The sequence below is a fragment of the Ambystoma mexicanum genome, chromosome 5p, assembly GCF_040938575.1.
Source record: "Ambystoma mexicanum isolate Mex_15411 chromosome 5p, UKY_AmexF1_1, whole genome shotgun sequence".
Lineage (NCBI taxonomy): Eukaryota > Metazoa > Chordata > Amphibia > Caudata > Ambystomatidae > Ambystoma > Ambystoma mexicanum.
In genome coordinates, this window is record NC_090930.1 from 475,434,537 (window position 1) to 475,448,671 (window position 14,135).

The 14,135-nt window shown below is 45.9% G+C and overlaps 1 protein-coding gene across 6 annotated transcripts in view; it reads right to left on the reverse strand.

The window, feature by feature from the left end:
* HTR2C (5-hydroxytryptamine receptor 2C) overlaps nucleotides 1-14,135 on the reverse strand; it is a 4,576,123-nt gene that overhangs the window by 2,945,394 nt on the left and 1,616,594 nt on the right. For all 6 annotated transcript variants that reach the window (XM_069612886.1, XM_069612885.1, XM_069612883.1 and 3 more), the window contains one exon: nucleotides 11,111-11,310. The gene's annotated coding sequence lies outside the window, so the exon portion shown is untranslated. The remainder of the gene's footprint in view (nucleotides 1-11,110; nucleotides 11,311-14,135) is intronic.

The window sequence follows — 14,135 nt, forward strand, 5'->3', positions numbered from 1 at the left end:
TAAGGGCACCGATGGCGGTAATCCCTTACCTCCGTATTCCGAGTTCCCTTTGCGGGTCCCTCTTTACCTCCTGCCTTTAGCAGGAGTAAATTACGGGACCCGCAAAGTGACCTTGGAGTAAATTACGGCACCGTAATTTACGGTGTCGTAATTACCTCCTTCCCCATTCCCATTGAGCCCTATGGGGGTAGAAATGGGGATGGGGAAGGGCTATGGTGAATGGGGAATTACCGGTCCATCCAACCTTGGAATGGACCGGTAATTACTCCATTCACCATGCCGGTATTCCATGGAGTAAATAGCTCCATGGTTGCCAACCATTGAGCTATTTACTCCATGGTGTAGTCCTAACTCGGAATGAGGGCCATTATCTTTTGCACTTTCTACGAATACCCAATGTCCTACACTTCATAGTAGTATGCATTGTCTGTGGGGGTCATGTGCTCTACTGAATTATCCTTTTATTAATTTTCCTTGATAGGGCCACTTTTCTTCACTGACTCTATGCCACTTTTTCAAGCATCCACAATTATGTGTAGAAAAGTAATACATTGACAGGGAATATAGACTCATGCATGTGCGGTGAGCCACTTCGGAATTTGTCTCATGTTGGAGATGAGATGAATGAGCAATCATGCAATCATGATTATGTTTCATCATGAAACTTACAGGTTGGCTGATCTCCCATCTGGTGCTGAAGTCGTTTCTGACTTCATTGTCTCTGCTAAGGACTAAACCTATCCCCTATCCCAATTCTCCTTGACCTGTCCACTGCCTTTGACATTGTCAATCACCCTGATCTCCTTAATACTGTCTTTCTTCTTGGAATTTGCGATCCAGCCTCTGCCTGGATGGAATCCTACCTGCAACCTTGCCATTTCTATGTTTGCTGGAGCACCAACACCTCTCAACTCACTCCTGTACTCGCCGGCTGGATGGCTGATGATGGAAAACAGGTGCAGATTAAAATGTCTTCGCCTTGTTTACAAAAAGCACCACTCTATCTATCCTCCTCTATCCAACTCTGCAAGCCTTCTTGTAATCTCCACTCAGCCTCTGCAACTACCTGTATGGCACTTCGCCCTACCTATGCTTCATCTCACTTCTACTCTTTCCCTCTTGTTGCTCCACTTGCATGGAATTCTCTTCCTCAAGACACCTGAGAAACAGTGCACACCAATTTCTTCAAAACCAAACTAAAAACAGTCCTCCTCACCTCTGAGTTACTCTCTTAACCTACCTATCATCTGCCTTCTAACTTCTAGCTAACATTTTTTCCTCACCTCTAACCTGTCTCTCTCCCTCCCTTTCTCAACCTCCACTCTAGCACTTCATCCATTATGGATACATCCCTAACACAGTTGGCAAAACCACCTATCTTCACTTCAGTTCTATTGTTGGTTGTCCTTAGTCTATATAGGTTTACCCATGTATTGTCCCAGATGAATGTTCCATTTACTGCATTCCACAACTTGGTCACAATCACACTCAAACTCACTTCCCGTTAATCTCTTTTCCTATCTCTTGTAGCTTCTTTTGCGATAAAAAAAGCATTGTTCTTCTCTGTATATAAATAAACAAATAGTAAAGAAATACATGTTTCTTGCTGTATGTGAGATGCATCACTTCTCTCTCCATAGGGGACTTGGATGTATTCACTATCCTTCCATGCACAATGTCCATGCCTAGGTAAAGTTTGGATTCTGCCTTCTGTCAGCACCAACACTTTAGGTCTTTAAAATTCTTTTTGACATGTTTGGGCTTGCAGTCATTTATTTGTTTGGAATTTACTTCATCTGTTTTCTCCTGCCATATTGGTGTCCAATATATGTTGTCCTTCAGGGCTTATTCAGGCCCCTTACACACTTTGCAAGTGGAGACATACTTCCTGTTACCAGGGAAACAGGACGAGCCCCCGCTAAGGAGGAAGGACCCGGGGCAAGGGGAGGGAAAAGGAGGCAGAAGGAAGGGGAGCGACGGCTAGAGAAAGGGGACAGTTGGAGGAAGGAGAATAAAGAGAAGGTTGGTCAGAGACATGGCTCCTGTGTCGTCATGCAGAGGCCCAGCCGAGGGTGCAACAACTGGTGACAAGGTCTGACGGACCCCAGGTTGCACCAAGTGGAGTGCAGAGGAGGGCGAAAGAAACCTGAAGGAAGCCCAGCAGAGCCATCGGACATGCACCATGACAGGCATGGGGCCCAGCAGTGAGGATGGTCAGAGGAGCCCATCAGAAGGTACCGCATACGGCGATCTGGAGGATCAGCAGAGCAGCAGACAGGAGGGTGAGTAGAGCTCAGCAGTTACACATGACGAAAAGGAGGGTCAGGGGAGCCCAGCAGAAGGAAGCGCACACAGCGATCAGGAGGATCAGCAGATTGGCGGGCGTCTGGCGCACAGCATGGCGAAGAAGACTCCAGGAGAGCGAGTTAGGCCCAGGAAAGAAGCGGCCGGTGTGCAGATCCCAGCAGATAAGACGAGCCCAGCAGGGTACCGGTGGGTAAGAGCAGTGCAGCAGAGGGGAGAAGCCCAGCCCCACAGCACCCAGCAGCCCAGCCGACGAGAAGAACCCACAGAGCAGACTGCGATGCAGGGGAAGGCAGCAAGTGTGCCTGCAGCGTGGAGCCCAGCAGTGCAGCAAAGGTTGGGCCCAGCAGAGAGTGCGAAGTGGAGAAGCACCCCGCCGGAAGGACAACCCATCCTGCACCGGTGACAGACCACAGCACACAAAGTAGCTGACAGCAGTAAAAGAACGCTGGATTGAGACACTGGAATGGGTAAGCAGCCCCGCCCGCACCCACCAGAGCATGAGCTACAAGGGGGCAGCCACGCTCACGCCCACCAGTGCAGGGGACAGGTGCTAAATAGCACGACGGACCGAAAGCCTACCGTGAGGCGCTCCCAAGCACATGAAGCCTGAGTTAGAGAAAGAAAAGAGAGAATTGTTTTTGCTTATAAATAAAATACAAACCAGGGAACGTCCACGCATCTCGGCAGCAGAGGCAAGCAGGACATGTGACACGTGTGGCCACCTGCACCATCCAGTACAGAGGTCCCATGGGCCAACGACCATGCGCAGCAGCAAGGGATGCTGCACGCCACCCAAAATAACTACCACGCACCAACACTGGGGCACAAACCTCACAGTTTCCCACCAGCCGGACTGTGGCCCTCACCAGAAACACCAGCAGCCAAGGGGGGCAACGAGACACCCCCGCTCCCACAATTGGTGTGGAGACTCATCATGCTACCACTGGTCCCCTGATGCACCATGGCCGGCGGCATGCCACCAAAGGCAGCCTCCCACAGGAAGACTCCACAACCTTGGTCGACGAGGAAGAGGCCCCCACAGGAAAACAAAATTGCCATGCCCCAACCATGCTACGCCAACAGTGACAAAAGCCCCAAGACCATACAACCCCATCAACATGATTGACCAGACACAGCAAGCTGCTGATGCAGGGACACACGCCTTTGCAAACCTATAGCCCGCTTCCCGCGCCACGTTTCTACGACGGCCCAACCCGTTTTCCCTCCATCCGCACCACGAAGAAGACCAAAGGTGGGAAGAATGGGTCGAAAAATGTGAGGACTTCATGCGGGCTGTAGGAGACCATGACCCGACAAACAAGGTGGACATATTAACCAACCTAGCAGGTAAAGAGATCAAAGGGATCATGAAAATGATCCCCGCGCAAGAAAGAAGCAGATACCAACGCCTTCTCGCTGCAGTCAACAACAAGCTGATAATAACCCCCAACAAAGACTATGAACACTATGCATTCAATCAACGCGCGCAGCATCCACATGAGTCCATTGGGGGTTTTGTCATCCGTCCAAAAAAAAATCATGTGCTGCGACTTTGTCAATTTCATTGATGAGGAGGCAATATGGCTGAGTATCATAGAAGGGTGCACCTCATCAATGCCCAGAAAGCACCTATTAAAAAAGCCCCTGTCCCTAGAAGAAATCATTGATCTAGCAAGAATGTACAAGCGAGCGGACATAGAGGCAGCTGCCATTTAAAACCCCAAACAATGTGACACCATCGCAGCCCTTATGGTTGGACATCTGGGATACTCGAGGTCTACAGGACCCTGGAAAATACAAGGACTCAGAAGCCCACAGCACCAAACCCTGAGAGACACACAATGCTACAGGTGCTGATTTGAGTTCCCACACAGACGACCATGCCTGGCCATCGGATGGAGATGCCTGCGATGTGGCCAAGAAAACCACTTCCAGGCAATGTGCCAAGAGAGACTGCCTACAACCCCCGCATACCGACCAGCACCACCACCAATCCGAACCAGACAACAGAACAAACAAGAGGGCCCAATGACCGGCCAACACACGGAAGGTTCCAGGAACTGCCGCCCCAAAAGAGATACCTAATGCCGCTGGTGGCACAGCCAAAAGTCGCGAGGGCCATCGAGGTCATGAACGTCGACCCACCCAGGCTTCACTCCAACGCATACAACTATCCAACCAGCCCACTCAGGCTTGAGCACCTACTCTACCCAGAGTTAAGGCACCTAGGGAGGTATGGATATGATTAGGAGTACGGCACACACTCCCAGCCCGCCCCGCAAGACGATCGTGAGTCATACAAACATCCAGAGCCTTACGAGATGCCGAAACCAGAGGGGACCACTATCACCCCAATGAGGGACACAAGGGAGAATATGGGAGACTGATCAGCACCACGTCAGATGACACCAAGGCACCCAAGGTCACGGTCCGGATTGGAAACCTGCGCAAGCCATTTGTTGTGAACCAAGGCTGAGACCACAGTCAACATCATGAATGAGCAACTTTATCGAACCAGAAGGGAAGCATACCCCCTGGGCAACTCCCAAGCTCACGAATTCCAGTGGGAACAGCACAGCCACTACAGCCAAACGGACAGTCTGGGACCCAACCCACGGAGACCGCAGAGTACCCACCGCCATCCATACGGTACCAAGTCCCGCCACAGGGCACTGCCGTCTCAGCCATCGAACGACACTAGAGTGTGCCCTCATCGACATCCAGTACAGATCAGTCGAAGTCACCCAGGGGAAGGACTACACGCATGAGCAAGATGCTGGAGAGACAAAGAAAGCCAAGGACAGGGCAGACCGCAAACGCCAAGGAACCACAACTCCCGACCAAGGAAACTGCCATAGAGCACCAGAGACAATACAAAAGGAGGGACTCACAAGACCTTGCAGATCCCCTCCTGTTGACAGGGGACAAAGGACCAGTGATAACTACGACAGTGGACCATGGCGAGATGACGCCAAAGGCCTCCCTCTTCCACGAGTTATACCTGAAGGAACCGAAACTAAAGGAAGAGGTGGTGGCCGAGACGGAGGGAGCAGAGGGCGAAGAGGCATATGAAACACTGCAACAAGGAAATGCGGGCGAGACCCGCGAGTCACCTGGCAGGCCTCATCTGACCGTAAGGAGACCCCAACGGCTGATTGAACAAATGTAGCCAGGGAAGTCTCATGTTGAGTGGGGAGGAGGTGTTACCAGGGAAACAGGACGAGCCCCCGCTAAGGAGGAAGGATCCAGGTCAAGGGGATGGAACAGGAGGTGGGAGGAATTGGAGGGACGGCGGGAGACAGGGGACCGTTGGATGAAGGAGAATAAAGAGAAGGTTGGTCAGAGACATGGCTCCTGTGTCGTCTGTAGAAGGCCCATGCAGAGGCCCAGCCGAGGGTACAACACTTCCCTTGCTAGTTTTGTGATCTTTTCCATGCTGAAATTGGGGGCCCTGTGACCTCCATCCGATTCACTACCTTTGTGCATTGACATTGTCTGTATGGGTAACACCATAGCAAGGGATGTATGAATATGTGCTTTGGAAAGATTGATGATCAGATCCTGCTGTTAGTTTTGTAGATTTTTCTCTGAAGTAACTAGAGGAACATTCTGAATCATGCCTTGTGCAACATGCATTGTTGTACAGTTGCCATACGTGCAGTGTACACAAGTGCATGCGGAAATGTCTGTGCCAGACATACGCCCGCATATGTTTGGTGCACATTAGGCATACGTTCGGCGTACATTTGGTATTCAGGTGTCCTTTGGCATTGAGGTGCTGTACGTATTTATTGCTGGTATTTGTGGCACCTCGGTGATGAATACATAGGACACATGTTTCTTTTTTTGTATAGAGCTTGCTGAGTGTTGTATTCATGCTATAACCAAACAAGTCATGGGTGGAAGGTTTTGAATAAATCCGAACCACTGGCATTGCTATTGGCAACCTTCCACACCACTGCTTTTTAGCTAATCGGCACTATCACCAACACATTTTAGCCCATTTGCACCATTGGAAAATGGGTCCACCCGTATGCAAATTAGTCAGGTACTGCCACCAATAGGAGCAGCCCAGCCCAAACTGGTAGGTCAGTTCCCCTTTGCACAGAAACACAATAAACCCCAGACATGTTTTGGCCTTGTTGAGTCTCATCAGTGAGGTGCAGCTTGGTTCCTTATGGTGCAGCGAGCAAGGGGCCCGTGTCTGGGAATACCCTCTCTCACACACATAGACAAACTATACACAAAAAAGTGATGGGTGGAAGGTTTTGAATAAATCTGAACAAATGGCACTTCTCTGGGCAACCTTCCACACCACCGTTTTTAGCCCATCTGCGCAATTGCAAAAGGGATCTAGTCATATGCAAATCAGCCAGGTACTGCCACCAATGGGAGCAGCCCAGCCCAAACTGCTAGGCCAGGTCCCCTCTGTGCAATCTTTCCCTTTCTGTATTCGCTTGGCAGGCTGAAAAAGGATGGTCTGGGGGTTTTGCCCAGAGCTGTGCCGGTGGTTAAGGGTAATTCTAAACCTTTTAGCCATCTCTTTTTTGGTTTTGCTTTTGTACTCGCGCAGCAGGACCTACATGCTTCATTATGTAAGTGTGCATATTGCATTGTGGTGCATGTCTTAACGTTTGTGTTGACTTGGTGTCTGGGTAGCTGAAAGCCTTGTGTCCCAAGTGTTCACTTGTGTCATGTTTCTGTGTCAGGTGTCTTGTGTTCTGCCATACTGCTCATTTCATTGCACATTATTGAGCGCCAGCAATGCTTGTTGCAAAACAGATGTTTCATCTCGAAGAATGGTTGCAGGGCAACATGAGCGCAGTCAATGGGACCCAACACATTGGGGAAATACTGTAAAATACTGCTTTTGCCTGAGTGTGCGGAATATGCATGTTCTGATGTTCATGGGCATTGATATGGAATGTGATGTGGCTTAGGCATTGTGAAAGGATTGGTTGTGAAATGTTCATCACTAAGCCAATTGCCCCCTGGAAGGACCAAATAGAGAGAATGTGAAGGGTCAACAGCACCACTGCACACATGGGGATGAATTTTCTGTGATGTGTGGAGGCCTGTAATTCTGTTCTCCACTCCTCTGCCATCTCCATTATGATGTGAAGTGGAAAGATACGTATACACCATACCTTTTCGAGCATGCTAAATGCTGATTTTCTGACAGTATATGTGGGTCTGAGATGTTGGGTTCCATACATAAGGAGTCCCGCAGCTACACATGCTGCCAGGCAAACAGCTGAAGCTGAAGTACACCTTGCTGCAGTGTTCTTTTAGGGGTATGCCTGCTCTGTTTATGTGTAATTTACACCTGTCTGTAGTAGTAGTTTATGATTGTAATGAGGCTTGATGAAGTCCCTTTTTCAGGATACTGCTGACTCAGGGCAGTGTCACATGATTGAGTGATGTGTGTATTTCCACCCCTCATTTTGGAGTGGTGATGACCATTTGTATGGTTTTAGGGTTGTTTAGCATGCTTCATGGTTCATCCCATATCTCCAGCCACTTCTTTGCCTTTTGTCTTTAGTTATTCCAGTGAATGGAAGCTTGTGTGCACATAACTGGCATAACGGGTGCACACATTGGCGTGTGACACATGTACTCTGTGTATGCTCTCTCGTACAACGTTCTTGCACCTTCTTGACTTGCCATGTGTTACGTTTGCTGTCTTAGGCATGTGTATCCCTGGTTTCCAGCTACCAGAAATGGGCTCTTGATGCTTTGGCCACACAGGTGACTTACCTCGTCCTGCTGTCTATTAAGCTGCCAGCGGAGCAGATCTCTTTTAAAACCAAATGTAAACTGCTGTATTTGACAATCATTATTTGTTTGAGTAAGATTCTGAAGTCAACTATTAGTTTTAGAAATATTGTGGGATTTTGTTTACTCTTGTTGTGATTTCATCAGTATCAAATGGTGTCCACTTGTGAAGTCATCTGGTTAAATGTAACATGATGTCACTTCCTGTGATATCAGAGGTCGAAGGGCACATAAAGGCAAACACACTACACCTCTGATTTTGGTGAAACGACACCAGTGCTTTGAGCAGAGGTGTTTTAGTTGTGGTGCTGGCTGTACATCTGGGAAAATAAGTAATGTTTTATTTGTTGTGTTCAGCGTATTGCTTAATAGTTGTGTTTGGGCATTACTGAGTTTCTAGGATCGTAAATGCATGGCTGAGTGGTTGAGCACAAGGCAATAGAAGCTGAAACCTATTGAGATACAACAACATCATGGGGGATATGCTAATCATAATATAGTTTCAAAAGCCGTGATTGCAGCCCTGGGTATTTTAAATTAACTCAGAGAGGGGTACACTTTCTGAGAATAAGGAATTTAATGTATTATCTGATGTCACCCTCTTCAGTTCGAGTTCTTTGATACGAAAACTAGAAAAATGCAGCTTTCATTTGCAAACGGAAATTGCCATCAGCGTGTGAACTACTCCTTTAACAATAAGCCACTTAGTTATTGTGTACTGATTTACTCTACACCATGATACTGTCTTAATCCAGTTTGCAATTCTATTTTAGTATATTACAATAGTCACGTCGTCTAGAGACTGAACTGAAATAAAACTTTCCTTTTAACAATGAATGGAAGGACAGACCTAATGCAGGAAACAATTCTTTCGAATTTCCCCATGTCAGGGAATTGATTTGAATTAACCCATTGACAGTTATGTTCAATACCTATAACTTTGTCCATCCCGCACCACATGGTCGTCTGATGCGTTCTATGTGATTTTACCGAAATAATTTTCACAAAGGAAAGCCTGCGTTCCGAACACTTTCATAAATGTCAGGCACTACCCTTCCCTGCTCCCCTATCACCCTGGTGCGTTTTTTTTATTTTCTTAAAAAAGAAAAACATACCTTTATCTTGATGCCCGGCACCACACCGTGCCATCGCCAGGCAGTCCCCTCTTCAATGTTGATGACTTAAGTCATCAACATTGAAGACAGACTTCCTGGCTGAAGACACTGGGCTGCGTTGGGCATGAGATAAACGTACGTTTTTCTTTCATTTTTACAAAATAAAAAATAAAATTATTAGCTCCTGTGTAGTGATTTACACAGGTGCTAATGGCAATATGCACCCCGTGGCTGAGCCCACCCTGTAGGTAACAGCCCACCACCCTCGCTAAGGGACCCTCGCTGAGCTCAGGCTACTAAGTTGGGCGGTCGGCCGTTACCTACAGGGTGGGGCCACCACCTCGGGGAATATTGCCTCAATCTAATAGGGTGAGACCAGTGTTCACAGATGCATTCCATGGTGACCCACAAAGGACACTCACTGAAATTAAGAGCATGTGCCAGGGAATGTTTGCCAAAACATGTACTGGTTCTTGCGGCAGGGTTGCTGTGCACATACACATCCTCGCCTCCTCTCACCAGCTACTGTGGACTAAAGAGATTGCATATCCGAACCTGCGAGTATCAGCAGTATACGTATTGCCTTTGCGACCCCCCCACATAATGCCCTAAAGGAGAAATATGGGCAAAATCAGAAAATGCGCTTCTGTGTGGTCACTAAAAAATGCAGCGAGCTAGGGTTACTCATAGAACTGGGATTGCTCATAAAGTAGAGCAATACATTAACACAATGGGCCTCATTACACGGAAGGCGGTAAGGGTTAACAGTCAACGGTAATGGTACCGGTGACCGTTAACCCTTACCGCCTTACTACGAGGTCCCTTTGCGGGTAGGTACTTTAACGCCTGCTGTTTAGCAGGCGTTAAAAACCAACCCGCAAAGGGACCAGGGTGCTAATTACTGTACCGCAATTTGCGGTACCGTAATTAGCACCTTCCCCATTCCCATTATGCCCTATGGGGCAAAAATGGGAATGGGGAAGGGCAATGGGGGAAGGGGGAATTACCGCCCCGCCAACCTTGGAATAGGGCGGTAATTCCCCTTTCCACCAAGGCGGTGCCAGTATTTTACCGGCATGGACCAAGGTGCTAATAGCACCTTGGTCCTCCGCCATCCGTGTAAAGAAGCCCAATGTGTCAAAACAATATACATCTAAGAATGGCGGAAATAGGAAACACGCATCTGCCGTGGTACAGACTCACTAAAATGATGAAACGGTTCAAGAAAGACCATAGGAAGTGGGAGTGTATGCACAAATAACACAGCTACATCTATCACAATCCATCATGGCATATCAATTCTAAGAAAACAACATACATAAGAAACAAGAAGAAAACACAATTCAAATAAAGGTTAAGGTACCAAAAAGGGATATAATCATAGAGGCATAATTGAAGATATAGAGTGCAGTACATTTCATGCAACATGGGACCTCTTGCATTCTCACAGAATGGAGGTCAGACTTACAGTAGAGCCACACGTGCGATGAACATTATTTATTCACTGTCAACCATGTCTGACAGCAGAATTCACATACCCATGTTTACAACACATCAGAACGGTGACAACGGTGAAGTCCAATAAGAGATAATGTAATCCCATAAATAAAAATAAAAACAACCGAACACCTGTTAAACTATGCATGTCGCCAAGTGAAGCTTAATGTGCCAGCATAGGTGGGTAATATCAAAATCATGAGCGCAGGCAAATGCATTATAGACCACACCTTACAGAAATAGGGCCAGATTTACAAAAGAACTTTTGAATGATCAGGCCTATAGCTCTGTCAATCAGCCAACTGTATGCCACTTATACATAACATAGAGAACTCCTAACAACCCAAACAATCATACAAATCATACACGTCATCACAATCTTGATGCTGCAGCTTAGAATTATCAGTGGGACTTACCCATATTGATTTCCCTCTGCAGTATTAAGTCCCCAGAGATCCAACTGATTCGCTGGGTGTTTATTTATTTTGTGTTCAGGGTTGTTGTGATTCCAATGCTTTCAAGCCATTGCTTCTGTAGAAGTTAATCATTTGATCATATGCTTTCATACTGGACAATCTCGGTTAAATAATCGGAGCACTGTACATGGAAACCTAAACTGAATAAAATAATAATATGAACACCTCATAGAGTCCTTGAAAAATATTTAAAATCGTAGTTTGTTATTACACATATCAAACAAAAAATATATTTATATATTGCACACAAGGACAATAGCGATAATAGCTAAATGAATCTGAACTCAGTTGTTCCATAAGCATAGACAATTTGCAAGGTCTCTGATATTATGAATACAGGAATGCCATAAGAAGTAGTCATTCCTGTAAACAACAGGATTAATGGCTGATGTTTGTGTAATGTGGCCACAGAAACATTTTGCTGATGATATTTCTTAAGACTGAATTCCTATTTTTGGGGATTCTTGGGCAACTTTCAAGGGCTTCAAAATATTTAGCTTTTTGTCCTCTATTTCTTTAGGACCCTTTTTTTGTTTGCTCAAGGTATATGGTCCTGGGTCGCACATAAGGCTCCCAGTCCCAGGGATAATTTTCAGCCTCTCCATTTTCAGCCTGGGGTCATTATAGCACCGTAAATTGGTTTAGCAAGTAGGCCAAGTAACATATTAACGTTTGTTTTGGCTTTACCAGTGAAGCAAGCCATTTTACCGCATTGGTAGCTCTTAGGTGACAGCAGCTACCATTTTGATAGACATTGTGGTACCAATGCATTTATTTAAGTTCTGCCCATGGCCATTTTGTATTTCAGGGATTCCCCTTTTCATGGGCAACCCCAAAGTATGCCTACAATTGCTGTTCTGACCACTTGGGATCTTTGGGGGACCACAGGACAGCATCCTCTTGGGTTCTAAATGATTTAGACTCGTGTAGATCACTGTGATCTGCCTCTTTCCTCCTGTTCTCTTGGCTAAGTGGCAGTCCTGAAGGCCAACCAGAGTGATGGGCAACCTGACTCTTTTCTTCCTTGCTCTCTTCTGATTGGCCAGACCTTTTTCTGCAGTGGTGTTTAAGGCTTTGTCCAGCTCCTCTTTGCTCTTTCTTGGTGCTCTGTTCTTGGAACTTTGAAGAAGCAGCTCTACCGACCAGCTGGGGGGATTTCCTGCCGTTTTCCCACCAGTGATTCCATTATAAGCCCTAATATGCCATATTCGATATAAGTTAGTGGTTTAGGCATATCCTAGTTATGGTTTTCTGCTGTAGGAATTCTAGGCTAGGCTTCATAATGACATCATCTTGTTTAATCCACTTTGGTGTTGAGTTGAGCCTTTCTTGCTGGGGTCGTTTTCCATGCCGTTTGCTGCCATTTTCTTCCAGAGTCTTCTGACTTGCTGCAAGTAGCTGTTGTTGCGTGGAAGGCTAATGGGGCACCATTACCCTTCCTTATATGTTCTTTGCGCCATCAGGTGTCGCCTCCATCAGAGTCCCCATCGTTGGAGCATTTTCTGTAGTTGTGCCACCCTTCGTTTGTCCACTTAGCGCCTAGTTTCTGGCTTTGCAGTTCCCTTCATCCCTTCATCTTCCTGAGTATCCCTTGCTGACTTTTGTATTTTGAGAAGGCCCTTTGTTCTTTTCCATCTTGGGGGTCTTTGTTGGCTCAGGATTCAACCTCCTTGGAATCGGAACCTGCACTTAGAAAGCACTTAGAAAGCAAGTTCGTACTTACCTTGTTTTACCTTGTTGGAGCCATTTTCACAAACCTGCCACCACGAATACTTACCCCTGGGTCCTTTGGTGGGAACCTATATGAGTACCTCACCCCCATAAGCAAATATCTACCACATTTCCCATTCACTAATATTTCAATTTCTGAGAGTTAACCATGATATTTTCTCATGCAACATACCTTTAAGAGATGTTTGACTTCTCTTTTTCACTGAGCGTGTTAGCCCCAAACCCTATCACTATTTGTTGTACTGCCATTCCCAGAGCTTTGTACAAAAATACACGTATTATTGAAAATTACTCACCCTGAAATATCGCTCCCAGATATAACATTATTGATAGTAGATGTCTCGATTCAAGATCAATTATTCCAAATAAGAACTTCTTAATTTGATTGTTTCTTAATGTAGGATGGATTTATTGGAATTTGTATTCTCATTCCCCTTGGTTATACATACGTTGCTCACACATACCCTTACTGTGCATTTTAGCGTATCTATACGAGTAAAAAGAAAATGGATACTATTACAAGTACACAACTACTTAATGGATTAACTGTTTCTCCTGCTGACTTAAAATATTCTGAGTTCTATCAAACTTGCATGTCTTGTCTTCAAAACAATTTTGACACGTTTGCCCCTATAGTAACTACCAACAAACCTAGAAGAACAAACAATCAATGGTATATGGCATCATTGCGAATTTTAAAGAAAGATTATCGTCGGAAAGAAAAGCTATGGTTAAAGACCAGGTCACCTGTAAATCTTCTAGAGGCAAACATAGTATTAAAAGCCTATAAGAAGGGTATTGATTTAGCTAAAGCTTTGTGTCTTCAAAAACAGATTAATCTTGCTCAGAATAGACCAAAAGCTCTATTTACAACTATAAAACACTTCACATCTCCCTTATGCACCATTCTGCATCTTTCCCCATCTCTGTCCCTGGTAAATTAATTTAATATCTTTTTTACAGATAACATTGATCAGATTAGGAGAACAATTGATATTCAGTTTTCTACTCAACAAATGATTACGCCAAACAAAAAGATGACTGTCAAGAAAGATCAGACGTGTCCCAAGTTTACTTTTAGACCTGTGGATTTGGAAACAGTATCCAATCTCATGTCTAAACTAAAGCCCACTAACCACAACTATGACCCCATTCTTGCCTACTTAGTTAAGAGGCATGGGGCGGCCCTAAATTGGCCTCTCCTATCTCTTATAAATGCTTCACTAACTCAGGG